Consider the following 27,400-nt stretch of genomic DNA (forward strand, 5'->3'; position numbering starts at 1 on the left):
TGGTGATGAGGAGGGCGTGCGTCTTAGCCCCATTGAAGCTGAGGCGCCACCTCCTGGCCCACTGACTAAGTGTGTCAGCTGCTGCCTGCATGCGTCGTTGGAGCAGAGCTGCATTCATGCTGCGCGTGTACATCGCAGTATCATCCGCGTAGAGGGCGAGGTGGACCCTGTCCATTCGCATCTGATTCTCTCTCTCTTTTTTTTTTCTTTTTTTCCTTATTGATTTTCAATTCCCCCCGAAGGGGGCGGTCTGGCAGCAGCTTACTACGCTGCTCTACAGCCTACAGACTTTTTTTTAAAAGAAGAAAGAAACAAGGAAAAACAGGCGATAAAATGGTGATTTAAAGTGTAAAATGGCGTAAATATGCGGAAAGTTAAAACAGAAAGCAAAAGGGGTTGGCAATGTTGATAAAATACACAGGAATCAGACAAGTAACATAGGAGACACACAATTAAAAAACATGGCGACAGTCTGGTTTCTGTTCGCAAGAGATAAAAAATCACACCCAGCGACAGTATGAAGGCTGTTCGCTACACTTCCCAAAAGGCACAACACGGAACACTCACTGGAAAAACACACCGTAAAACACTGCACGAAAATGGCGGCACATATATGGCACTCCCGATCCAAAGGCAGATTTGGGGGGGGGACCTGGAGAAGGGGGAAAAACAAGGAGGGAGGAGAGGAAAAAACGAAAAGGGGGGGGGGATCAAGGAGGGAGAGGATTAAAAAAGGGGGAGAAGGGCAGACGCGAAAGGGAATGAGAGGAGGCAGAGGAGGGAAATGTAAAAGGACTCGGGCGAGAGAAGGGGGCAAAGAGAGGGGAGGTGGGGAAGAAAGAGGATGGAAGGTGGGGGGAGAGGGAGCCCAGGAAAAGGACAGAGGAAAGGAGGGGAGTGAGGATCAGAGTTGATAGGAGGGATAAATGGAGGGAGAGAGGGCATCATCCGGGAGGGGGAGTTGATGGAAGCCACCTTGGGAAAGGAGATGTAGGGTGTAGAGATGGAGGGTAGGGGGGACACAACGGTGAAGACATGGCAGGGGGCGGGGATCGGAGAGGAGAGGAGCAACCAGGGGGTGAGGGGGTTCAAGACGGCGGGAGGTGTAGAGGATGCGGATATGTTCGAGGATCTCTCTCTCATTACAGCTCCTTTTATACACGATTGTCATGTGCAGTCACTGACGTTTTGGTGTCCAGCGCCATCTGTCGGACATTTTGTGAAGTTTTTTTTTTGTTCTAATAAAACCCCATGTCATTCCAAGCACGTGTGTCAATTTTTACCTCTCTATCTACATTATTCCGTGGTTTATTAAGTTTTCAAATTTATACTGACTTTTTGATCACCCGGTATATATATGAAACTTGCTCAATTAAAAACAAATTATGTGCGACAATAAATCTGAAACACAAGGAAGATACGTGCCACTCCCTGGCTGTACGTGTATGCCTATAGTAGCCAAGGATACCGCAGCCGACCTGTCCTTGAGGCCTCGTTGTGCGGACGCGCCGCTGCAGCGCTACGTGAAGTTGCCGGCAGGTCCTGTTGGCGGCGCTGGCATCGTGGCCGCTGCCGCTGCATGCGCGAGGTGCCGTTGCGGCTTCCAGCGCTGGAACCAGTGCCACACCGTCCAGGCAGCTGTCGTGTGTGCACGAGGTCCTGCAATTGTCACTTTGAAACAGGTAGGCCGCTCGCAAAAGCCTCTCTGTTCGCTTACGCACTTACGCGATCTATACTCCGCCTTCCGGAGCTGGATATCTTTTCGTGTGTTGCGATCGAGCTCTGTTAGAGTCAGTTTGTGAGCCCGCGTTACGTAACAATGGAAGTTGATGACTTACATAAACACTTTGCAAACGCTACTCATATATGTCGGTTCGTGAATATCGCCTGAGTTTTACAAGTGTCCAATTCAGGTGGCAATTGCAAACCACTTCCTCTGATACTCCGATGTGCGATGCGCTGTACTAGAAAATACCAATCGACGTAGGTGTCGGTGGGTGTTATATAACATTTGCGAGCTTCCTCCCCGCCAAGAAGTCAATTGTGAAATTTCAACTGTTTTGCATGGGTAGTGGAGTGAAATGACTATGTGCTTTGGTGAATGAAGAACAAACCGTGTTTCATCGAGAGGGTGAATGACCTGGATGTAATTTCGGTTTAGTCATATGGAGTGATGAGCCAAACTCGCCGCTACTGCCAATCTCCATGTTCCTTCATAGATGCCAAATGTTTCCCTGAAGCAGAGAGAAGGAAGTAAAAAAAAAGGAAGCTGCAAATTCTCAGTGCAATTTGTTTCCTCGGTGCCTTTGTGTTCCTGTAACTCTTAGAAAAGTGATGCTGTGTTATACGCTGATGATATCACTCTATGTCTTACAGATTTGCCTAAAGAACGTAGTGCAAAGCACGTAGCACTGAGGGACCTGATTTTCCTCTTCTATTACGAACATTGCATACTTGATGTTTTTGAATACTGAAAGTCACATTCTGTTGCGGAACAGAGCCGATTCGTTAATGGTGGTAATGATTATGGTTACATGCGCAATACATTTTCGATTTTTAATCAACCTGTCTGTAATGAGATATCTATCAATCTATAAAGTAGGACGAAGACTGTGTGTCAAGACAAGCCGGGAAGTGTCAGCATCGACACTTTTTAAGTATTTTTTTATATACTGATTCTGTTCGTCATGAATTTCTTATTTGTTATTCTATGTTATATTTTTAATGGTTTATTTTACGTTCTTAGTCAAAATGCTCTACAATTTCAAACATGTTCATATTCGAATATATTCTGCAAGCAAATGCAGTTTTTTCCACGTCCCCGCTAACTATTATAAAGTAGTTTAACTAAGGTTTTATGAGGTTTTTTTGTGCAATCTTTTGAATCACCATTTCAATGTTAAAGGCAAACTTAAACAAACTACAGACAGAATAAAGTACTTACATTTACTGAATAGAGACCGTTTGATGCGCAACGTGATTCTGAGCCAATAGGTGACACATTGTATGGGTTTAGTCCACAAATTTTACGTTTAAATGTACTACTTCTAGAATTTTGACAGCTTATTACGTTCGGGGTACACTGACGTACTCGGATTTACGAAAGATATATAAACAGAAGACCACGATCTTTACTGGGGGCTGCGCGCCGCTGGAAAAACGTATCTTAGACCTGCTTTTTTTCTGCATTTTATAAAGAACGTCTCGAACTAAAATTTTGTCTCTACGTCAGTAGATTACGCCTTCTCCTCTAAAGATTATTTGCCCTTAGAAAATGCAATGAAGTGGTGTGATGGCCAATAGAGTGCATCATACAAATGTATGTCCTATTCTGACTCATTGTCGTCTATGATATTTCCCATTATCATTGGTGCTTGAAATATATAGTACGAAATGAGAACCGAGGAGAAATAAGAAAAAAATCTGAATCATGGTTAGTAAAATTTTCATGGTCTAGAGGTTAATAGGTTTGAAATCATCGTCAGCGTATTTTAAGGAGGGAGTATTAAAATATTTCGTAGACTTAAATAAAAAATAGGCAGATCACGCCTCTTGTGGTTGGATATTCAATTACAGATTTTAACAGGAGTACCTAGCCGACTAAGAGTTATATAATACGAGCCATGTGCATAAGCGTCCGGAAAGTTAGCGGATCTGGAGTTTGGAGCGCAGAGTACTTTTTATTCATTACAGAATACTCGTAAACTTCTAGAGATGAGTGGATAACCATCGGTTTTCCCTGAAATAATAAGTTTTTTGTTTCGCCTATAAAATTTACTTTTTGTGGAATAACACATCTCCATATTTACCAACTCATTTATATAAAATATGGCAGTTTTAGAATCTTCCCCTCCCCCTCCTCCCGCCCCCTTGCATAGATGTGTGAAGACTCCCATGATCATGTGTAACTGAAGAAATAAATAAGTTCTAAAGTAATATCAGCGGCAAGAATCAGGGAGAACGCCGAATAAAGCTGTGTGAAATGTGGCTGCATTCAAATCCGCGCTGCTGGGCGAGCATGGTGACGGAAAATCTTTAACTAATCTGAGGAGGATTCTCCAGACAGCACTTACACAGTAAATCAAGCTGGCATATATATTTCTGAAACTAATATTGACAGTGCAAGCCGCTTTCCTTTTTTATTCTAGGCGACTTGGACTATTTTAAAAGTTGTTGTTGTTGTTGTGGTCTTCAGTCCAGAGACTGGTTTGATGCAGCTTTCCTGCAGCTATCCTGTGCAAGCCTCTTCATCTCCCAGTACCTACTGCAACCTACATCCTTCTGAATCTGTTTAGTGTATTCTTCTCTTGGTCTCCTTCTACGATTTTTACGCTCCACGCTGCCATCCAATACTAAATTGGTGATCCCTTGATGCCTCAGAATATGCCCTATCAACCGATCCCTTCTTTTAGTCAAGTTGTGCCACAAACTCCCCTTCTCCCCAATTCTATTCAATACCTCCTCATTAGTTATGGGATCTACCCATATAATCTTCAGCATTCTTCTGTAGCACCACATTTCGAAAGCTTCTATTCTCTTTGATAATCAGTCACTGTAATTCCATAAGTTATATGTCTAAAATTATGAATATTTTGGCTGACCCGCCTTAAGGAGTTCAAAAACTGAAGCATTATCTTTATTCCACAAATGTTTTACATCTTTAATGCGGCCAGTGGACATCGTGGCCAGTGTGACTAAGTTACCAGTCGTAAGCTTGTCAGTATTCTTGTGGTGTTGCGGGAAAAGACTTTACGAGCAGCACACTGTTCCTCTGCTGTCAGTGATCAGTGAGCAGAGCAGAAGGCAAGGGGAGCATAGCTCACACATAGAGTATGTTAGTGAGCGAAGTGCCTGGGTGGGGTAGGTTATATCACGTCCCTTAGTGTTGCCAGCAACAACATTTTGTGTCCCTTGTAGAGCGTTCGTTAACATCTCCGCCTACATTTGACCGGGCAAAATGAAATTGTAGTTGCAGATAATTCCAAAGCAAGGGCAACCACCCAGCTAAAATACTTATAAACAGTTTAAAGAACTTTCAAGCAGTAAAATCCAGATGTTAAAATCGGCTAAAGTGATGAACATAAAGCTGATTGAAAGCTCGTTACTCCACTACACTGTATGTATTAAAGTTCTTGTAGACTGCCATACCGGTTTCGCAACCTTTTGAGTAGTATCTTCTGGAGCATCTACTGATGTTACACGTAGCTATTGTAGTTTACAACTGATCGGGTGTGATGGTAGATGTAGTTACCATAGTTTACAACTGATCGGGTGTGATGGTCGATGCCGACCAGTGTGTCGGTACGACACACACCAGAGGTGGACGCATGTTTTAATTTTCACAGTTGCTGAGGATATTGCGAGTCGGCATCGCCATTACAACCCGGTCAGTCGTAAACTATAGTAACTACATGTAACATCAGTAGATGCCACCAGAAGATGCAACTAAAAATGTTGCGGAACTTGCAGTGATATTCTGCAAGCGTGTCAATAGACAGAGCTATGGTGGATTAACGAGCTTTCATTCAGCTACGTGTTCATCAGTGTTACCAATTTTAACACCTGGATTTTACTCCTTGAACGTTCTGCAAACTGCGTATAAATTGTAATTACTTTATATGCTGGGCGTGGACAAAGTGAAATTTTTAAAATGAATATCTACACACTGTAATCGTGAATATGAAGACGATGAACAGCGTTTCATTCAAAATTAAGCTTTTACATAAAATATTCAAATCAAACAAGCAACTGGGCATTAAGTATAAACTTAAAGTATCATTACATATTCTCTTAGCAAAGCCTAACGAAATTATCTATTAATTTACAAGTCTGATAATTCAAAGAGCTTAGAACTTATCGGAATGGGAACTAATAAATAGTGTCAGCTTCTCTGTGTAATTATTGAAACTTCCCCTTAGAAAAATTAATGAGTGACTGTGCTGATAAACCTCTTACATTATTTGATCTTCAAACAGCTGAGCAGAACTGAACGTACTCAGACATTTCTCTCTTTACTTATTCTGATCAACACTAAACTGACACACAATATTTTTAGCGCAACGCAATCTGACTTTCAATAATCTCTACGAAAGAATGGCCCTGACTAACAATAACCTATACCTTTCATGAATCACTTAGCTCACAAGAATCTTCGTTACTCGAACTACTGCAATACAGCGAGCGCCAATACTGCCAGCTAAATAAAAGATTCTAACTACTGAAGGCACTAACTACTGATAGGCACTTCCATAGAAACAATGTTTTTACCTTACTAGTGTTCAAAAGTCATTATATATATATATATATATATATATATATATATATATATATATATATATATATATATATCAGTTCATGACATCCAGTCTTACAAATTTACTGTCTCTGATGGACACACGTCCAGATCATCCGCTCTCAAAACTCCGCCATCTCTCTCCCCACATCCACCACTGCTGGCGGCTCACCTCCAACTGTGCAACGCTACGCGCTGTTAACATCCGAGTCCGCAGCTCGTAGTCGTGCGGTAGCGTTCTCGCTTCCCGCGCCCGGGTTCAGGGATTTTCTCTGCCTCGTGATGACTGGGTGTTGTGTGATGTCCTTAGGTTAGTTAGGTTTAAGTAGTTCTAAGTTCTAGGGGACTGATGACCATAGATGTTAAGTCCCATAGTGCTCAGAGCCACTTGAACCATTTTTTGTTAACATCCAATTGCCCAACACTACAATAGCGAACAACAATGCAAACCAGCCACAGACTGCACACAGCACAGCCAGTGATTTTCGTACAGAGCGATACGTGGCGTTACCAATATAAAAATCTAAACAGTCTACTTACATTATTTTACCCTTTTTTAAATTTTTTACATACAGCAATAAAAACTGTAGGATATCATCTTCAACTGAAAGATTATCGCAGTTTGTAAACAATATTAGAGTTAAAATATTGATTGCAAAGATCGCTTCTAGCTGGTACAGATACTGTATTACCATTTCTCTGAACCTAGACCTTAGTCTCCTGATTCATCACGTCTTCGTGGGCCTTTGTCCCACTTAAACGCGGGGTCGGCCTTGTTTCTATGGATTTGTCGATGTTAGTGTCGGAGGGTGACCGGATGCCCTTCCTGTCGCTACCCTGTACCCCCCGGGACGGAATTAATATACATGGGGACATGGGGACCAGCCCGGTATTCACCTAGTGGGATGGGGAAAACCGTCTAAAAACCACATCCATCGCCGTAAATCCGCCAGGTGGATTCGATCTGGGGCTGGCGCGTCTACCCGAGTCAAGGAAGCAGCGCATTAGCGCTCTTGGCTAACCTGGCGGGTAGACCTTAGTCTCTCGATTACTAGAGAGACATGGAAGGATAATACTTTCACTTATATTGTGCACTGTCCCGTATTGTGTTGAAAATTTAGGCGAAAGAGACGTCTTCCTCGCCAAACGTAGAGGCAAGAAAGTTCGAAAACCTATAAACGTGAACTGCAGTACAACACCCATATGTGAGAGGTACGGAAGTTGTATCTCACTTACTCGGTCAATGCTGGCATGGTGACAAAGCATCTTAAGTAGAATCCGACAGGTCGAGCTACAACTCAAGAAAACTATATTACCGTGGATATTTTCAGACAAGCGAAGTGGTGCGGCAGTTGATTTACATCTACAAGGTTACTCTACAGTTAATACTTGAACATCTGACTGAGTGTTTATCACGCCAACTTCAGACTATTTCTCTATCGTTCCAGTCTCGAAAAGAGTGAGGGAAAAGTGAACTCTTAAATCTTCCCCTGTGACCTGTGAGGTCACTCATTTTATTTCATTATTATTTCTCCTTGCGTAGGTGAGCTTCAACAAAATATTTTCGCATTTGGAGCAGAAAGATGGCGATTTAAATTTCGTCAAATGATCTCACTGCAACGAAAAACGCCTTTTTTAATGATTGTCACTAAAATTCACGTATCATATCCGTGACAATCTCTCCTTTTTCACGTAATACAAAACGAACTGCTGTTTTCTGAACTTTTCCGGTGTCCTCCGTCAGTACCACCTAGTAATGACCACATATGTGCAGTCGTACTCGAGAAGAGAACGGACAAACGTAATGGAAAAAAAAGTGTGGGGAGGGACCAAACTGCTGAGGTCGTCGGCGCCTAGACTTACACACCACTTAAACTAACTTATGCTAAGAACAGCCCATGCCCATGCGTGAGAGACGACTCGAACCTCTGCGCGGAAGGAGCCGCGCAATCCGTGACATGGCGCCTCAAACCGCGCGGCCACTCCGCGTAGCAAACGTGATGTAGGAAGTCTCATTAGTATAACTGTTGCTTCTTCTCAGCGGTGTGCTAACAAAACACAATATTTGGTTCGCATTCCCCACATCGTCATCTACGTAACTGAAAACCCTATTGACAACTTTGAGATTCGTATGATTTATGGCGCAACCAAAATTTAACGAATTTCATTTTGTATTGATACTCGTGTGGATGACCTACGTAAATGAAGACCCTAGGTATTTAGTTGAACTGACGACTTTTAGATTTGTATGATTTACCGCGCAACCAAAATCTAACGAATGCCTTTTAGTACTAGTACTCGTGTCGATGACCTAACACTTTCAATTATTTACAGCAAATTTCCACTTACCGCACCATACAGATATCTTGTCTGAATCATTTTGCGGTTGGTTTTGATCTCCTGGTGATTTTAGCAGACGGTAAATAACAGCATCATCTGCAAGCAATTTAAGGGGACTTCTCAGATTGTCTCGTAGATCATTTATCTAGATTAGGAACAGGAGAGGGCCCATGATGCTTCCCTGAGGACCCCCAGATATAAGTTCTATTTCATTCGATGACTTTCCGTCTAGTACAATACTACGGACTGTAACGTTTAGTGAAGGAACTTTAGTCTGACGTGGTTTGCGTCTCAGTCGTCTTCTGTGTGTTCACTGCACGTAAGAGAGTAGTTACCCCGATCCTATAGGAGTGTGAAGCAAAACACGCATGTTCCAATCTTACTTGAGTAATTTATGTCACGTGTCTCGTCGAATGATTCCTCTGACTGAACCATGTTTTTCTTGGTCTGGTGCACGGGAACCCGTTTTCGTGCTTCAGTGTTCGATACGGCTTGTACTACTAACTGTATGCTTCTGTTCTTGAAACGACAAGGAAGTAGGAATGAGGAAACTGCATAAGGACCAGTTTCCCTTCTTTGATGCTGTCCCTTGCGAGGCCATTTACTTCTTCGTTGTGTGAATAGGCAAGTGCCCCTTTCACCCCATTAGCTGAAAGGTTTTCTTTTCTTTTCAGGCTTTCATTATTTCCACCAAATCGTAAATGTAGCTACTGACGTGAGATTTCCAGTCTGGTGCTCTAACTCGTTTAAAGAAGTATTAGATTCATGAAATCGCAGTTGCGAATACGAACAACCATCACCAGTGTAAGAGAATGACGACAGTGAAAACCTCTGCCGGACCGGGACTCGAAGCCAGATTTCCTGTTTACGCGAGCGGTCGCCTTAATTGCTTTGGCTATCCGTGTACGACCCACGGTCACACCCGTACTTCCGTATGTCGTCGTTCCTGCGTCGCAGCCTGTACGCCTACACACATTACGTAATTCCCGTACAGTGGAAGACATTTTAATTGTAAGTCGCTGCCTGGTGTCGGCGGATAAATACGATATTACAGTGTCTGTGTTATTAAGAAGAACGACGAGATGTTCCTTCGAACTTGGAAACACTGCAATATCGAATTTTAAATTCGGTAAGTATTTGCTTATTACCTACCTAGCAAACCGCATATGCGATCACGTTACTAATTCGGATGGGATTTTAAATATGACACTAGTACCTAATCATTTGTGATATGGTAATGCTAAGACTTACATAGAACTCACATGAGGTGTCGTACTGCAAAATATTTGAATAAGTTTGAATTACTTATATTACACTCTTATAAATAATTACAGGTTGTTCATTTTCTCCCTTAGTTTGATGTGCAAAGTACAACGATTTGCATTCGAATTCGATTGATAACAGTGACAGTCGAAGATGTTTCAGAGATGGCTGACGTTCTCTGTCGTTATCCTTTATTTGCTGCACATAGCTTGATGTCATCCACGTAAGATTGCTGCTTCGATATTTGAAGTTTTGCACTGACAGGTTTTAAGGCAAATCTAGTATTCGTGGAGTCGCACACAGTACAGTCAAGCTTCCGAATTACCACTGAAGATATGAAGACAGATGTTGCCAGACGCATTTCTCTTGAGTCGTTTATTGATACCTTACCATAACTCCACAAAGGCAGTGTCCAAATTCTAAAGGCTAACACAAGTACCTCGCAGGAAAAGCACGAAGAAAACTCCTCTTGCTCGTAAGAAGTTCGGGAAATCGTGAAATCTCTTACCAATAACACTGCAGTACCAGAAATTACCTTGCTTTAAATACCCGTTTGACATCATCTTTGTCATACTTGCCACACCGTTAAAGTCACGGAAAGGACGTCAGTTACGAATTAGAGCAATTTATTGAACTACGAGGGTGAGTCAAATGAAAACTTTAAATTTGTAATAACAAATCGTAATTTCGCTCCGTTATCCTGTAAGTCGGTAAGCGTGCTACAAACAGCGTGCACAATGGCCTGTAGGTGTCAGCATAGTGCAGATGCATACATATCGTCGCAGTATCATTATAAAGATGGCCGCCGCATTTGCGACTTGCACCAGGGGAGAACAGCGTTCTGTTGTTCGGTTTATGCGTAGTGAAGGTGTGAAACCTATTGAAATTAATCGACGAATGAAGGTTCAGTACGGTGATGAATGTTTGCCACAGCAGAAAGTCTACGAATGGAGTAGGAAGTTCGCAAATGATGTGACTTCAGTGGAAGATGCTCCTCGTCCAGGTGAGGCACAACGAGTTGTGACTCCACAGAACATTGCAGCAGTTGAAGCCATAGTGAAGGAAAACCGCCGAGTGACATTGAATGACATTGCAGCATGTTTATAGATTAGTCATGGGTCAGCACACCACGTTGTGCATGATGTGCTCCAGTTTCACAAAGTGTCTGCAAGATGGGTGCCACGGCAGCTGACTCCTGTGATGAGAGAACGACGTGTTGATGCTTGTGAAGAACTTGATGCTTTGAACGAGAAGGTGATGGCTTCCTTGCAAGAATCGTTACTGGGGACGAAACCTAGTTTCACGTCCACCAACCGGAAACAAAGAGAGCGAGCAAGGAATGGCGCCAATCCTCATCGTCAAAACCAAACAAGTTTCGAACAGAACCATCAGCAGGGAAGGTTATGCTGACTCTTGGGACAAAAAGGCGTCATTTTGGAGCATTACATGCCTAGAGGGAACACTATCACCAGTGCATCATACACAGATCTCCTAAAAAAATCATCTGCGGCATGCAATCAAATCAAAGCGACGTGGATTGCTCTCAGCAGGTGTCCTTTTGCAGCATGACAATGCAAGGCCGCACACTGCACGCACAACAGTTGCAACAATCGCAGACCTGCATTTTGAGTGTCTTCCTCATCCACCATACTCATCAGACCTTGCCCCAAGTGATTTCCATATGTTTGGACCACTCATAGACGCGATGGGAGGAAGACGTTCCGTTCTGATGGAGAAGTACGCCATCCGGTGCACGAGTGTTTGCGCGGAGTGCCAAAAGAATTTTTTTCTAAATGAATTTATTCACTTTGTAAGCGCTGGAGGACTTGCATTGAGCGTTGGGGTGATTATGTTGAAAAGTGATACAGCTTTGTACCACTTGTGCACAATAAATAATATTTTAAAACATATTTAAGATATTCATTTGACTCACCCCCATATATTCGCCACATTGTATTTATATAAAACAAGATGGCTCTAAAATAAAAGAGACAGCGGGGCCTATGCTCGGTTCCTCTGATGCTAATATAGAATGTAAAGGACGACCAAAAAGCTTTTGTTCGTAGGCTGTACAGTCCAGAATTGGTAAGCCAATCAGGAAAAATCGCCGTGAACTTTGAGATAATCATACCACCGACGCTCCAGTTTGAAGGTACCCGTTTGGTAAAACACGGTATCCTGCTGCGAGAAAAAGTCTGTCCCTGCCTGCTGCACACCTTCGTCCGACAGGGATCGTCAACCCTGTCAGGACTCTTCCAGACACCAGCCTCATCACGCAACATTTCAAGCCATTTTAGGCGTTTGTATGATCATGGCTCCTTTCAGACAGACGATCGTGCCTGGGGATGGAGGACTTTGCGTGCGCCAGATTTGGAGGACTGAGTTGCACAGGATATTGAGACGAATCCTTATCCAATCTCTGGGCGAGTGTCCCGCCAACATGGTGTAAGACGAAGTAAGATTACGTGTAAACTGAATGACAACCGCTACTATCCCTATCTCATGCAATGAGAGCAATGATCATCAGCAGTGGATTTCCCTCTACCGGAAAATTTTGTCGACGGTTTTTGCACCAGGCCATCATAATCGTGGGATTTCTGTCGTCAGTCCTTATTACCGACGTAGCTACCTTTTTACCAGAACGGGTACCATCAGGCTGCGTAATCGTCATTTGTGGGCTACGGACATCGCACGTGGTCAGAGGCACTTTCATTCGTCAGTGCCATCTACCGTGGCAACGGTGCATTCCCGCACACATATTCGTAGCAACTTTTTTCCTCCATTTGCAGTCAAGAACCCGTCTGTGCAGTTTGTCGGTTTTATAAATGTCCACCCTGTATACCCGCATCAGACTCGCGCTACGTTGCGTCTATGCCGCTGCAACGTCCTCAGAAGGAAACTTGTTGATCCCACCTTGTAATTGCACTTTCACGTGAAACCTCTATCTAAACAGCACAGTTACTGGTCATTAGGGAGGCTATTTGTTTTGGAATACTGACAGTTATGCTCATATTTATGCACTCCCAAAACGTTTTACAGAAGTTATAAATTCCATGATTCGACAAGCACACTAACAGATACGTCTTGGAAATATTGGACACCATCACAGAATCAGGGAACAAAGACTTAGACGACCAGCCGCTTCGGATAAAAGAATTTCATGGAATTTTCTATAAAGGAATAGTCCACCTAGAAATGAAGGACAGTTCCGTGTAACATCAATCCCTCATTATGATATCAAACCTACAATCAAGAAGGCTACTTATCTTGACGGCAACCGTGAGTGTCAAGAATCTCGGAACAAAGTGGCGCGCTACGACCAGTATGGTAACGTTGGTTGCCTTCGTTCGGAAATTTTGTAGTAGCCACTGTCCTTGATGCGAAGACTTATCGATCGAGAACATAATGTTCTCGAGGAGTAACAACATTACATTTATTAATGTACTTTTTGTGCACCAAGAGTGGGAAGTTGAGTCGTCCCCTCCATGAAGAGTCTTTAAGTGAGCAGTTGAGAGTTTCAGCTAAAATTCTGGGCAAAGGCCTAACGCAACGACCAGTTATTTAAAAATTCAGAGAAAGGAATTGCACTCGCTCGGGTCATGTGATTATAGATGTGTTTACTGACCAGAGAGAGTAGTTTCGATTTTCTCTTGGTCTATAACTTGGCTGTGTTGTTTGATGATGCAATGGCTAACGAATTACGAGACAAAGATTATAAATTTCAAAGAGTTTCTACAGATTCGATGTAAATGAGCACAATTTCATAGCGAAATGTTTAAATGAAGCAGACATACAGATTTATGCTTTGAACAAAAACTCCAGCACAAGCAGTTTTTGAATAATGCTTTATACCTTTGTGCACATACATTAAGATCTTATTTTTGTATATGAAGACTCAAACTACTATACCTATGCATATTCTTTTAAAAAGTACTTACATATATATGCGAGGGCTCAAAGTGCCTTGAATAAGGTACTCGGTTCAAAAATGGTTCAAATGGCTCTGAGCACTATGGGACTCAACATCGTAGGTCATAAGTCCCCTAGAACTTAGAACTACTTAAACCTAACTAACCTCAGGACATCACACACACCCATGCCCGAGGCAGGATTCGAACCTGCGACCGTAGCAGTCCCGCGGTTCCGGACTGCAGCGCCAGAACCGCTAGACCACCGCGGCCGGCATAAGGTACTCGGTATGAAACTATTCTGAGTAGACTTGTACGTTATCTAACTGTGACTTACTAAATCTCTCTAATATATTGCATTAAGCACAATGCTATGCTAATGCTGTGAGGCTACTTTAACTCGAAATCTCTGTTACGTCTGTATAGTTATAGTAATTGCCTTGCGTATTGCCTATAGCCAAAATAAATAAAGAAAAAGTCACACATAATATGGACCTGAGAGCACCGGGCGAATGACCTTGAAAGAGGCCTTTCTCGATTGAAACTTCTTGGCTTATTGCCCTCTGAACTGGTATGCAACATGATTCTAGTATTCTAAGGTGCCATCATGTCTTTCAAGATTCAAATTGTTGCTCATACGCCTTGTAGAAACTTTTAAGTGCCTACCATTGGGAACTGAATCATATGGTTACGTGTAGTCTGTGTACGCTACTACAATTGGTATCTGGTGGCGTTACAAGGGTATAGCGAGTGCTCTGGCTGCTGTTTCCATGAGGGCGCTGTTTTGTGAAGGGAGAAAATCAGCCGGCCGCTGTGGACGAGCGATTCTAGGCGCTTCAGACCGGAACCGCGCTGCTGCTACGGTCACAGGTTCGAATCCTGCCTCGGGTTAGTTAGGTTTAAGTAGTTCTAAGTCCAGGGGACTGATGACCTCAGATGTTTAGTCCGATAGTGCTTAGAGCCATTTGAACCATTTTTGAGAAAATTGATGAGAAACAGCAAAAGAAAAAGGGAAGAGAGGACGAAGCAAAAGCAGGCGTAGTAGAAGAAGAACAAGAACAAGAACAAGAAGAATCGAAGGACTGGAAGTCTCTACAATGGGAGAGGACGGAGATATTTGGCAGAAAATCATGAGAAGAATCGTATTGGACTGTGTTGAGCAACAGTTCCATAAGACCTACCTATTCGTGGTATGGAGAAGTTTGTGCTTATTTTCGAATATTATTGTAGATGGGGCCACTCTGGTTAGGTCAAGTGAACTACCGCAACGATAATCTGAAGAGCATATTTTGCATTTTTTGTTTTGTCACGGCTTAGCATTGATCGGGAATGAAACAACGAAAAATGAGTTTTCATATTGTTTAAATCAAAGCGATTTTGGACTGTTGTTCTTCCGTGTCTTTAATTGTATCATTCAAAAAATAATTATCAGAATGTGTTCTTTTTAATTCATTGTAAAGTCTGTTCATCTCCATAATCGAATAAGGATTTTTTAAAAGGAGGGAGCTGTCGACAGACATCGGAGGGTGGGAAGCGGGGACGGGAGGGAAGTAAGGACGATGCTTCCCCGGTCGCCAGTTACCCTGGTTACGATCAGTGTCATCACTGTAATTTCTGATTTCTGAGGTAGATACCCAGCCGCTCAGTTTGGTTAACACATTGATCATTACTGTTACAAATATCGAAGACGCTGGTAATATATGAACTTATAATAAACACAGCTGGAGTAGGAAAACACTCAGCTGGTGGCTACTTGTTGCAACATTTATTCCTGCTAGCAATGTGCCTGCCGCCTAACGTGTGGGAACAAAGACATAAGAAGAGCGATTCGGAAGCATCGAGATGTGAGGCGCGTATTACACTGCAGTACTACCCTGTTTGGTGGTAATGCGACACGTCGCCGTGTGATACAGCCTTTAAATTAACGTTCATGCTTATTTGAGCTGTCGGCCATCACCCACTGCCCCCTTTTCATAACTTAGATCAACGCGCTACAGTCTGCAACCGCGCGACCGCTACGGTCGCAGGTTCGAATCCTGCCTCGGGCATGGATGTGTGTGATATCCTTAGGTTAGTTAGGTTTAAATAGTTCTACGTTCTAGGGGACTGATGACCATAGAAGTCAAGTCCCATAGCGCTCAGAGCCATTTGAACCATTACTTAGATTTCTTTCCTTTCATTGGGTGGTTAGCCAGGAAGATGTCTTATCAAGGGTTGTGTCTGACAGGGTTTCAACACAGTTACCGTGCAAATAGTAATTATTTATTGCTCCATATACAACATATTAAACTCATCACACACGACAAAAATGGTTCAAATGGCTCTGAGCACTATGGAACTTAACTTCTAAGGTCATCAGTGCCCTAGATCTTAGAACTACTTTAACCTAACTAACCTAAGGACATCACACACATCCATGCCCAAGGCAGGATTCGAACCTGCGACCGTAGCGGTCGCGCGTTTCCAGACTGTAGCACCTAGAACTGCTCGGCCACCCCGGCAGGCTCACACACAACAGTCTACTACTATTATTATTTGAACCTTCACGTTAAAATATTATTTTGAATTACGGCAAATAATTGCAGTTATTTCCATTATACACCCGTCGTTAATCTTCTATACATTTCGACGTCTAACATGAGACTGAGAAAAATTAGCCGATCGCGGTGGCCGTGCGGTTCTAGGCGCTCCAGTCCGGAGCCGCGCTGCTGCTACGGTCGCAGGTTCGAATCCTGCCTCGGGCATGGGTGTGTGTGATGTCCTTAGGTTAGTTAGGTTTAAGTAGTTCTAAGTTCTAGGGGACTGATGACCGCAGCAGTTGAGTCCCATAGTGCTCAGAGCCATTTGAACCATTTTTGAACTGAGAAAAATTGTTCCTATAGCACATCCACGAATACTGTGGAATACCCACAACTGCCCACTGGCTTAAACGCTCCAACAATGTGTCTGTAATCGCGAGGAACAGATGTTTATTTATCTCTTCCACTGAGATAAAAGAAATAGTAAACTTCTACTTATAGGGAAATGCTAAATAAATGGCCAGATTAGGTCTTCATTTACACTTATAGATGAAAGCGCACTTTAAACGGCTATGTAGGCTGCGCCTTTTACTGCCAACAATCAGGAAACTACAGAAAATATGAATTACCAGAAAACACATCAATTTTTACTGCAGAATCGGTTGCTGTTCTCGAAGCACTAAAGTACGCTATACATATAGTTCCAAACAGAAATTTTGATAGTCACTGATTATCTGTATGTTTTAAATTCAGAGTCAATAAGAAACTGGAGAGCCTTTGAATAGCTATACCAACTGTATAATAGAACAGAGCAGTCCATATAACAGTAAAGGACAAACCATAGAGACGATTTGGGTGAAAGGACACTGTGGAATCAGAAATAATGATAAAGTGGATGAAATTGGTAAGAAAGCAACAAAAAGTGGGATAAATTTTGGTGTAAAATTACCACGTACAGAACTTCATAAAACTATCATATCCAATATTAATTCCCTTTTATAAGAAGACTGAGATTCATCAAGGCAATTAAAGGGTAGTCACTAAATACACTACTCGCCATTAAAACTGTTACATGAAGAAGAAATGCAGATGATAAACGGGTATTCATTGGACGAATATATTATTCCAAAACCTGCATATTATTACATTTTCTCACAATTTGGGAGCATAGAACCTGAGAAATCAGTGCCCAGAACAACCACCTCTGGCCGTAATAATGGCCTTGATAGGCCTGGGCATTCAGTCAAACAGAGCTTGAATGGCGTGTACAGGCACAGCTGCCCATGCAGCTTCAACATGATACCACAGTTCATCAAGAGTAGTGACTGGCGTATTGTGACGAGCCAGTTGCTCGGCCACCATTGACCAGATGTTTTCAATTGGTGAGAGATCTGGAGAATGTGCTGGCCAGGGCAGCAGTCGAACATTTTCTGTATCCAGAAAGGCCCGTACAGGACCTGCAACAAGCGGTCGTGCATTATCCTGCTGAAATGTAGGGTTTCGCAGGGATCGAATGAAGCGTAGAGCCACGGGTCGTAACACATCTGAAATGTAACGTCCACTGTTCAAAGTGGCGTCAGTGCGAACAAGAGGTGACCGAGACGTGTAACCAATGCCACCCCATACCATTACGCCGGGTGATACGCCAGTATGGCGATGAGGAATACACGTTTCCAATGTGCGTTAACCGCGATGGTCAAGGGTAACCGCAGCCAAGGTCTCCGAGCTGATAGTCCATGCTGCTGCAAACGTCGTCGAACTGTTCGAGCAGATGGTTGTTGTCTTGCAAACGTCCCCATCTGTTGACTCAGGGATCGAGACGTGGTTGCACGATCCGTCACAGCCACGCGGATAAGATGCCTGTCATCTCGACTGCTAGTGATACGAGGCCTTTGGGATCCAGCACGGCGTTCCGTATTACCCTCCTGAACCCACCGAGTCCACATTCTGCTGACAGTCATTGGATCTCGACCAACGCAAGCAGCAATGTCGCGATACGATAAACCTCAATCGAGACAGGCTACAATCCGACCTTTATCAAAGTCGGAAACGTGATGGTACGCATTTCTCCTCCTTACACGAGGTATCACAACAACGTTTCACCAGGCAACGCCGGTCAACTGCTGTTGTTTTTGTATGAGAAATCGGTTGGAAACGTTCCTCATGTCAGCACGTTGTAGGTGTCGCCACCTGCGCCAACCTTGTGTGAATTCTCTGAAAAGCTGGTCATTTGCATGTAACAGCATCTTCTTCCTGTCGGTTAAATTTCGCGTCTGTAGCACGTCATCTTCGTGGTGTAGCAATTTTAATGGCCAGTAGTGTAGCCGCTGAAGAGAAGGACCCATCGAAATCTTGTTTGCACAGAACAAACTACAGCAGAAGAAGCATCTCCAGTTTCATAAGGACGAGATTAAACTATGAGAATTTTCCGGGTCATGAGAGATTACAATCCTTTTGGGGCTTGTCTCCTCTCACTTTTTTTGATTTGATATCATTTTATCAATGTGTCTCAGTGGGGGCAAGCCGAGAAAGGTTAGTGCTATAAATGAAAACGGTAATGAGGACTATTTTTGTTTGTGATGTTTCAACTGCTGTCGGGACATCGCTTGCGCTTTCGTCCTCCTTGTGTGCGTGAGCTAGGGCTGGACCAGGGCCAACTGCGTTGAGTGTGGCAGGAAAACGTCCAGTCGCATCAGGACGGCTTTTCTGCAGATACGACGGGGAGTGGACATAGCGTGTGTCAGCTCCTCAGGCGGCCGAGCTGCAACGGCTCTTGGCCACTGTGCCAGGAAGCGACGCCGAGCGCAGCTCGCTGGAGCCAGCGTTAAACGTTTTGCTATCGTTGCCGTCTGGGTTTCGCTTGGCCAACGTCAGATGTTGGTATCGTTTTTAGTGGTTCCCAGGATCTGAAGTCTACAGAGACGGCACGCCCGACACACCGCCGCCTAGCGTCCAGGCGATATTTTGTTCGTTTCTGGCGGCGGTCTTCACGGCCGCTTTTGCGCGTCCCAGGAAACGCAGCGAGTTGACTGGACAACTCAGTAAGACTTAATGTGACGTCGGAGAATTAGCGACAACGACCATGATTGGCACAAAAAATGTTGCTGGGATTTTGCGGAGTGTACTGAACACAGATAACTGGAGCATTTTCCCGCGGCCCCCCACGACTGGAAACATTGGGGAATGGTGGGGTCGCGAAGCACTAGTTTTTTGTGTAGGTACGCAGTGCACGAGACGGAGAGTGTCCTCTGGAACACAAGGGAGGATAGGTGTATTGATACTGTTGTCTCCTGGATACACTCTTGCGCAGACTTACGAGTTACACTGCCTCGGTAGTTCGGACAGATGTTCGCAATCTTTCCGGGATTTATGTCTTCGGGTTTGATCCGCAGTCATCGATCATCAGAAAGCAGTACAGAGGCCAGTGGCTGCACCGTCGACTGCTGCTATACAATGACTGAAATCTTGGTGGTAAAGTATTTGCAGCACCGGCGTAATAGGGACCTGCAGTTCTTCTGACGGCCTCAACAGCGTATGCTCTCTTTTCGGCGCTACAATACTCACAATTTTGCATGTGAATTTTTCGCAGAGTTCCCATTTCCACGCGGCATTCTGTCGCACAGAGTTTATCATTATCTTTATTGACTGACCCACTCATAGATTACTGTATTCAGTATTTCAGAGTAGGTGCCCCTTTAAAACAAACCTACCAACTACTTAATCTCAACACCATTATTTTGTGACCTTGTTCTATTAAAAAATTGTTTAGTGAATCGCATATTCACATGTTTATTAGATAAATTAAATCTCGTTGTGATAATTAATTCGTCATTTAGTACTTTGATGATAAATTTCATTTCCTGCCCATTTTTATAACTATTGAGCATAGAGATTGACTAATAACTCCATTAAATTATACCGTGTGTGCAGTCCTTTTTACTACTCATTTACAGGGTCATTCATTAATTCTCTTAGCGTTCATTTCTCCATTATGATTAAGTTACGGTGGTAGTTAAAAAGGGGAAGGGGTGGAGTGCATGAGTAGCTCTCATACAAATTCCGATGAATTTGTTACACACACTTTCCATCCCGGCATCTCGCAAACTACGGGAATTTTGCAAGCCATCTGTAGCGCCTCGGTCTTCATGAGTGCAGAAATGAAGTAGTTGCTGATTTGAACCATCTCCTGTTTGCTTGCACCCTATTAAGCATTCACCAAGAACAAAACTGGTACGCAAAAATGTACGTCTTCCTGTGTCCTGTAGCACTGTCTTGCGATCAGTGATCTACAACAGTGATGAAATACCTAAACAAAAGTATTTCATTTATACGCATGTTCACACTAATGAAAATACAAAAATATATTCATAGAAAAAAACACCAATGAATGAAAAATTATTATTGCAAATTTTATGATTTGTTAGCAATAATTATTGTATTGCTTTTATAAAACAAGAATTTACGCTCTCACTGTTATTACACTCCTGGAAATTGAAATAAGAACACCGTGAATTCATTGTCCCAGGAAGGGGAAACTTTATTGACACATTCCTGGGGTCAGATACATCACATGATCACACTGACAGAACCACAGGCACATAGACACAGGCAACAGAGCATGCACAATGTCGGCACTAGTACAGTGTATATCCACCTTTCGCACCAATGCAGGCTGCTATTCTCCCATGGAGACGATCGTAGAGATGCTGGATGTAGTCCTGTGGAACGGCTTGCCATGCCATTTCCACCTGGCGCCTCAGTTGGACCAGCGTTCGTGCTGGACGTGCAGACCGCGTGAGACGACGCTTCATCCAGTCCCAAACATGCTCAATGGGGGACAGATCCGGAGATCTTGCTGGCCAGGGTAGTTGACTTACACCTTCTAGAGCACGTTGGGTGGCACGGGATACATGCGGACGTGCATTGTCCTGTTGGAACAGCAAGTTCCCTTGCCGGTCTAGGAATGGTAGAACGATGGGTTCGATGACGGTTTGGATGTACCGTGCACTATTCAGTGTCCCCTCAACGATCACCAGTGGTGTACGGCCAGTGTAGGAGATCGCTCCCCACACCATGATGCCGGGTGTTGGCCCTGTGTGCCTCGGTCGTATGCAGTCCTGATTGTGGCGCTCACCTGCACGGCGCCAAACACGCATACGGCCATCATTGGCACCAAGGCAGAAGCGACTCTCATCGCTGAAGACGACACGTCTCCATTCGTCCCTCCATTCACGCCTGTCGCGACACCACTGGAGGCGGGCTGCACGATGTTGGGGCGTGAGCGGAAGACGGCCTAACGGTGTGCGGGACCGTAGCCCAGCTTCATGGAGACGGTTGCGAATGGTCCTCGCCGATACCCCAGGAGCAACAGTGTCCCTAATTTGCTGGGAAGTGGCGGTGCGGTCCCCTACGGCACTGCATAGGATCCTACGGTCTTGGCGTGCATCCGTGCGTCGCTGCGGTCCGGTCCCAGGTCGACGGGCACGTGCACCTTCCGCCGACCACTGGCGACAACATCGATGTACTGTGGAGACCTCACGCCCCACGTGTTGAGCAATTCGGCGGTACGTCCACCCGGCCTCCCGCATGCCCACTATACGCCCTCGCTCAAAGTCCGTCAACTGCACATACGGTTCACGTGCACGCTGTCGCGGCATGCTACCAGTGTTAAAGACTGCGATGGAGCTCCGTATGCCACGGCAAACTGGCTGACACTGACGGCGGCGGTGCACAAATGCTGCGCAGCTAGCGCCATTCGACGGCCAACACCGCGGTTCCTGGTGTGTCCGCTGTGCCGTGCGTGTGATCATTGCTTGTACAGCCCTCTCGCAGTGTCCGGAGCAAGTATGGTGGGTCTGACACACCGGTGTCAATGTGTTCTTTTTTCCATTTCCAGGAGTGTATATGACCTGTTCACTACCTTAACTAATAATTGATTTCTTAGTGTGTATTTTATTAGGATGGTGCGTAAGTTGGTAGCGTTTTTCTATAAGTTTAATATGCACAACAGATACACATAACATAGACTTTAGTTATAAATAATATATTCTCCTTCACTCTTTACACCAGTCTGCCAACTTGTGTAACTTTTCGATTCCGCGGCTGTAGAAATCACGTGGTTCTGAGGCGAAGAACTCGTCGAGCCATGTTCGGTGCGCATTTTCATCCGAAAAAGAAATTCTTCGAAGATTGTTCGTCAGAGAGCGTAAAAGATGAAAATATGAGGGCGCAAGTTCAGGTGAATAGAGTTTTTGGTCAGTGTAGCAGAATTCAGGCGGGTGTCGTTATGGAATAGTATCACTTGGCGCAGTCTTCCTGGTCGTTGTTCTTGAATTACGTCTGCAAGACGTCTCAGTTGTTGACAGTAGATGTCAGCAGTGATGGTTACACCACAGGGGAAAATTCGTAGTACACCACACAATCGCTGTCCCACCAGATGCGTATAATTATCTTTTGTGGATGCGCACAGGTCCAGTTGAAGCTAAGTCTGGTCTCAACCGCTCCTTTATTTTCCTTATGTTAGCATAAAGACACCCTTTACCGTCACCACGATACAGAACAGGAATGGTGGTCACGAACCAATGGATGATAAAAAAAAAGGTTCAAATGGTTCTGAGCACTATGGGACTTAACATCTTAAGCCATCAGTCCCCTAGAACTTAGAACTAATTAAACCTAACTAATCTAAGGACATCACATACACATACATCCATGCCCGAGGCAAGATTCGAACCTGCGACCGTAGCAGTCGCGTGGTTCCGGACTGAAGCGCCTAGAACCGCTCGGCCACCGCGGCCGGCACCAGCAAGCGTAGGTGCACATATAGCCACTCGTTGATTTTTGTGACTTTGGCTAAGACTATGCGGCACCCACACACTCGATTTTTGAGACTTCCGCATTGCAAGCTAATGTCGCACGATGGTGGAATGAGCACAGATCACATTTTTGCCAGTTCCCGAGTACACTAACATGAGTCGTTGTGGATTAATGCGTTTAAACGATCTTCACCAATCCCCGAAGGCTTTCCTGAACGTAGATTCACTAACGTGAAAAGATGCTCCTTTAGACGAGGAAACCGTTTTCTTGCTGTGCTATGTCCAATGGCATTATCCACAATCACGGCGCAAATGTTTCTGGATGTCTCCGCTGCTGTCACCTCTGTATTGAACTCAAATAGAATAATATGTCGGGAACGTTCCGATTTCTCCAATAGGCACTCAATTTTCTGGCTTCCACGGCCTCACTCACTATCTGCAAGTGACAAAATGACAATATGTAAAATCAAATAGCATCAGTGAACCACAAATAAAAACTGACAGTCGATAGATAAACCCAGACTAATCGGAATACCAACAAGGGAAAAAAAAAAAACGCTACGAACTTGTGCACCCACCTAGTGTTATGTACAGAACATGTTCACAATAAGAAAAGTACGTATTTAGATTCCCAGGAAAATATAACACCAATGAATGAAAAATTGTTATTGTAGGGTTTATGATATGTTAACAGTAATTGTAGTACTGCTGTTGTAAAACAAGAAGCTACGCATTGATTGTTGTTATATGACCTGTTCAGTATCCGCCCCCTGTAGCTGAAAAAAAAAAGTGGTAGCGCGACAGACTGTCACTCTTAAGGATCCGGGTTCGATTCCCGGCCGGGTCGGAAATTTTCTCTGCTCAGGGACTGGGTGTTGTGTTGTCCTAATCATCATTATTTCATCCCCATCGACGCGCAAGTCGCCGACGTGGCATCAGATCGAAAGACTAGCACACGGTGAACGGTCTGCCCGACGGAAGGCCCTAGTCACACGACGACAACCTGTTCAGTACATTAAATAAATTGATGCGTTTGTGCGTATTTTATGTGAATGTGTACAAGGTGTATGGCTGTGTGGCGGGAAGAATGAAAACCAGAAAAGAATCCGTGATAATAATAAACGGCTTTCTGTGAAATGATGGAAAACGCCAGGTGTAAGTCTCCTGTCAGAGAGAGGTTTCGCGCGCTGGCGTCGCTCGCGTTGCATAACTGGGAGGCGTGCCCCTGTGTGGGCTGCGGCGCGCGCGGCGCGACCACGTACATGGGCAGTTACGAGCATTCACGTGATCCGTGCGACATAGTTGCTGCCTCTCGCTACGAGGTGGAACGTGGTAGCCTGTTTACAAACGTAATACACTCAATCAGTGAAATACTTGGCAACTCGCCGACTTTTTACATGATTGTCTTTTACGTCACTGTCAAGCTATCCTTAATTTTTTTCCTTTTGCTTGTGACAGTTCATAAAGCTACGTCCCATTTTTCTCTCTCTGCCCCTTCTCAGCCATTACACTTTCAAAAATACTTCTGGAGAGAATTGCCAAGTTGACATGATTTCAGTTTGTGTTTGAAGCTAATCTGATTATCTTCTAGATTACTCAAATGGCTGGTTTCGAACACACGATTTCATCATCATATGTCTGTCTATCTTTGTTATATAAATTACCATCTGATAAACCAGGCATTTTCCGGGTATTCATTTTGCCAATTTTCTATTACAAACTAAGAGAAAATATGAAGTGCGTTTTTAGTGTAATATCGAAAGGATTTTGTTTCCCTGTACTTGTAAAAACACCTTCGAAATTGAGAACAGTCGCACAGAGAAATAGCCTATGCACAATGCGCAAATATGTAAGTACAGTACCCAAATTAAAAAGAAAACGTAGTGTGCAAAATAAAAGTTCTCTGTAATGTTTATTTAACTCAGAACTTGATTATAAACAATATTTTATATGAAACTTACTGGGAGATTAAAACTGTGTGCCGCACCGAGACTCGAACTCGGGATCTTTGCCTTTCGCGGGCAATTGCTCTACCAACCTTTTTTTTTCATTTTGTTCGTTATTGATCGTTGTGGTTGGTCGTTGCGGATGTCGCAAGACATCCTGTTCAAGTTCGGTGGTTGATCCTTCCACTCAGTTTTTTTATTACAGAGGCCAACCGGCTCTCTGACCGAACACGCTGAGCTACAGTGCCGGCTGCCAACCGAGCTACCAAGAACTTCAGCTTGTACCTCGTCTCCTACCTTCCAAACTTCACAAAAGCTTTCCTGCGAAGCTTCTCTGAAGTTTCTGCTAACATTGCAACCATTAACCGTTCATCCAATTGATATGATTCATTAGAAACGCTTCGTGAAATTATTAGTGTTAAGCATTGTAATTGTGTCAGAGACAGCAAAGGACTTGGAAGAGCAGTTGAACAGAATGGACAGTGTCTTGAAAGGAGGATATAAGATGAACATCAACAAAAGCAAAACGAGGATAATGGAATGTATTCAAATTAAGTCGGGTGATGCTGAGGGAATTAGATTAGGAAATGAGACACTTAAAGTAGTAAAGGAGTTTTGCTATTTAGGGAGTAAAATAACCGATGATGGTCGAAGTAGAGAGGATATAAAATGTAGATTGGCAATGGCAAGGAAAGCGTTTCTCAAGAAGAGGAATTTGTTAACATCGAGTATAGATTTAAGTATCAGGAAGTCGTTTCTGAAAGTATTTGTATGGAGTGTAGCCATGTATGGAAGTGAACCATGGATGGTAAATAGTTTGGATAAGAAGAGAATAGAAGCTTTCAAAATGTGGTGCTACAGAAGAATGCTGAAGATAAGGTGGGTAGATCACGTAACTAATGAGGAGGTATTGAATAGGATTGGGGAGAAGTTTGTGGCACAATTTGACTAGAAGAAGGGATCGGTTGGTAGGACATGTTTTGAGGCATCAAGGGATCACAAATTTAGCATTGGAGGGCAGTGTGGAGGGTAAAAATCGTAGAGGGAGACCAAGAGATGAATACACTAAGCAGATTCAGAAGGATGTAGGTTGCAGTAGATACTGGGAGATGAAGAAGCTTGCAAAGGATAGAGTAGCATGGAGAGCTGCATCAAACCAGTCCCAGGACTGAAGACCACAACAACAACAAGCCAAGGAATAAAATCAATATACACACATAAAAAAGGTTTGCATCACCGCGGTTCCCAGAACTCCTGAAGATAGAGTTGACTGTGGATTTTGTATCAGACGCAGTCTATTTGACTGTTCGGAGATGTCACTGACCCCCCCAAAGATGTAAACAACAAGGCATGAGCAGCGCCTATTAGACGGAGGCGGTCCGGCAGCCGATCAGTTCCAGTCATTCCACCAGGAAGGAGGTACATGGCACGTGTTGTCTGTAATTCAACAATGCCTAAGACAGTCAATACCGCGGTTCAATAGCGTCCGTATTGTTACTTTATACCAGGAAGGCTCTCAACAAGGGAAGTATCCAGGCGTCTCGGAGTAAAATAAAGTGATGTTTTCCGGACATGGAGGAGATACAGAGAGACAGGAACTGTCGATGAGATGCCTCTCTCAGGATTCCCAAGGGCTATTACCGCAGTGGAGGTCCGCTATCTACAGATTATAACTCGGAGGAACCCTGACAGCAACGCCACCATGCTGAATAATGCTTTTCGTGCAGCCGCAGGGCGTCGTGTTACGACTCAAACTGTGTGCAGTAGGCTGCATGATGCGCAACTTCACTCCCGACTTCCATGGCAAGGTCCATATTTGCAACCACGAGACCATGCAGCGTGGTAAAGATGGGCCCAATAACATGCCGAATGGACCGCTCAGTATTGGCATCACGTTCTCATCACCGACGACTATTGCATATGCCTTCAACCAGACAATAGTCGGAGACGTGTCTGGAGGCAACCCGGTCAGATTGAACGCCTTACACACACTGTCCAGCGAGTGCAGTAAGGTGGAGGTTCCCTGCTGTTTTGGGGTGGCATTATGTGGGTCGACAGACGCCGCTGGTAGTCATGGAAGGCGACATATGGGCTGTATGATACGTGAATGCCATCCTCCGACCGATAGTGCAACCATATCGGCAGCATATTGGCGAGGCATTCGTCTTCTTGGGCGACAATTTGCGCCCCCATCGTGCGCATCTTTTGAATGACTTCCTTGAGGATAACGATATCGCTAGTAGAGTGGCCAACTTGTTCTTCACCCTATCGACCATGCCTGGGACATATTGAAGAGGGCTGTTTATGGACGACGTGA

The 27,400-nt window shown here is 44.1% G+C and overlaps 1 protein-coding gene across 1 annotated transcript in view; it reads left to right on the forward strand.

Annotated features, from left to right (window-relative positions):
* The first annotated feature begins 1,562 nt into the window (after nt 1-1,562).
* LOC126174249 (protein scarlet-like) overlaps nt 1,563-27,400 on the forward strand; it is a 341,327-nt gene continuing 315,489 nt past the window's right edge. Inside the window, exon 1 of the mRNA XM_049921020.1 lies at nt 1,563-1,682. The gene's annotated coding sequence lies outside the window, so the exon portion shown is untranslated. The remainder of the gene's footprint in view (nt 1,683-27,400) is intronic.

This window comes from Schistocerca cancellata, chromosome 1, assembly GCF_023864275.1.
Source record: "Schistocerca cancellata isolate TAMUIC-IGC-003103 chromosome 1, iqSchCanc2.1, whole genome shotgun sequence".
NCBI lineage: Eukaryota > Metazoa > Arthropoda > Insecta > Orthoptera > Acrididae > Schistocerca > Schistocerca cancellata.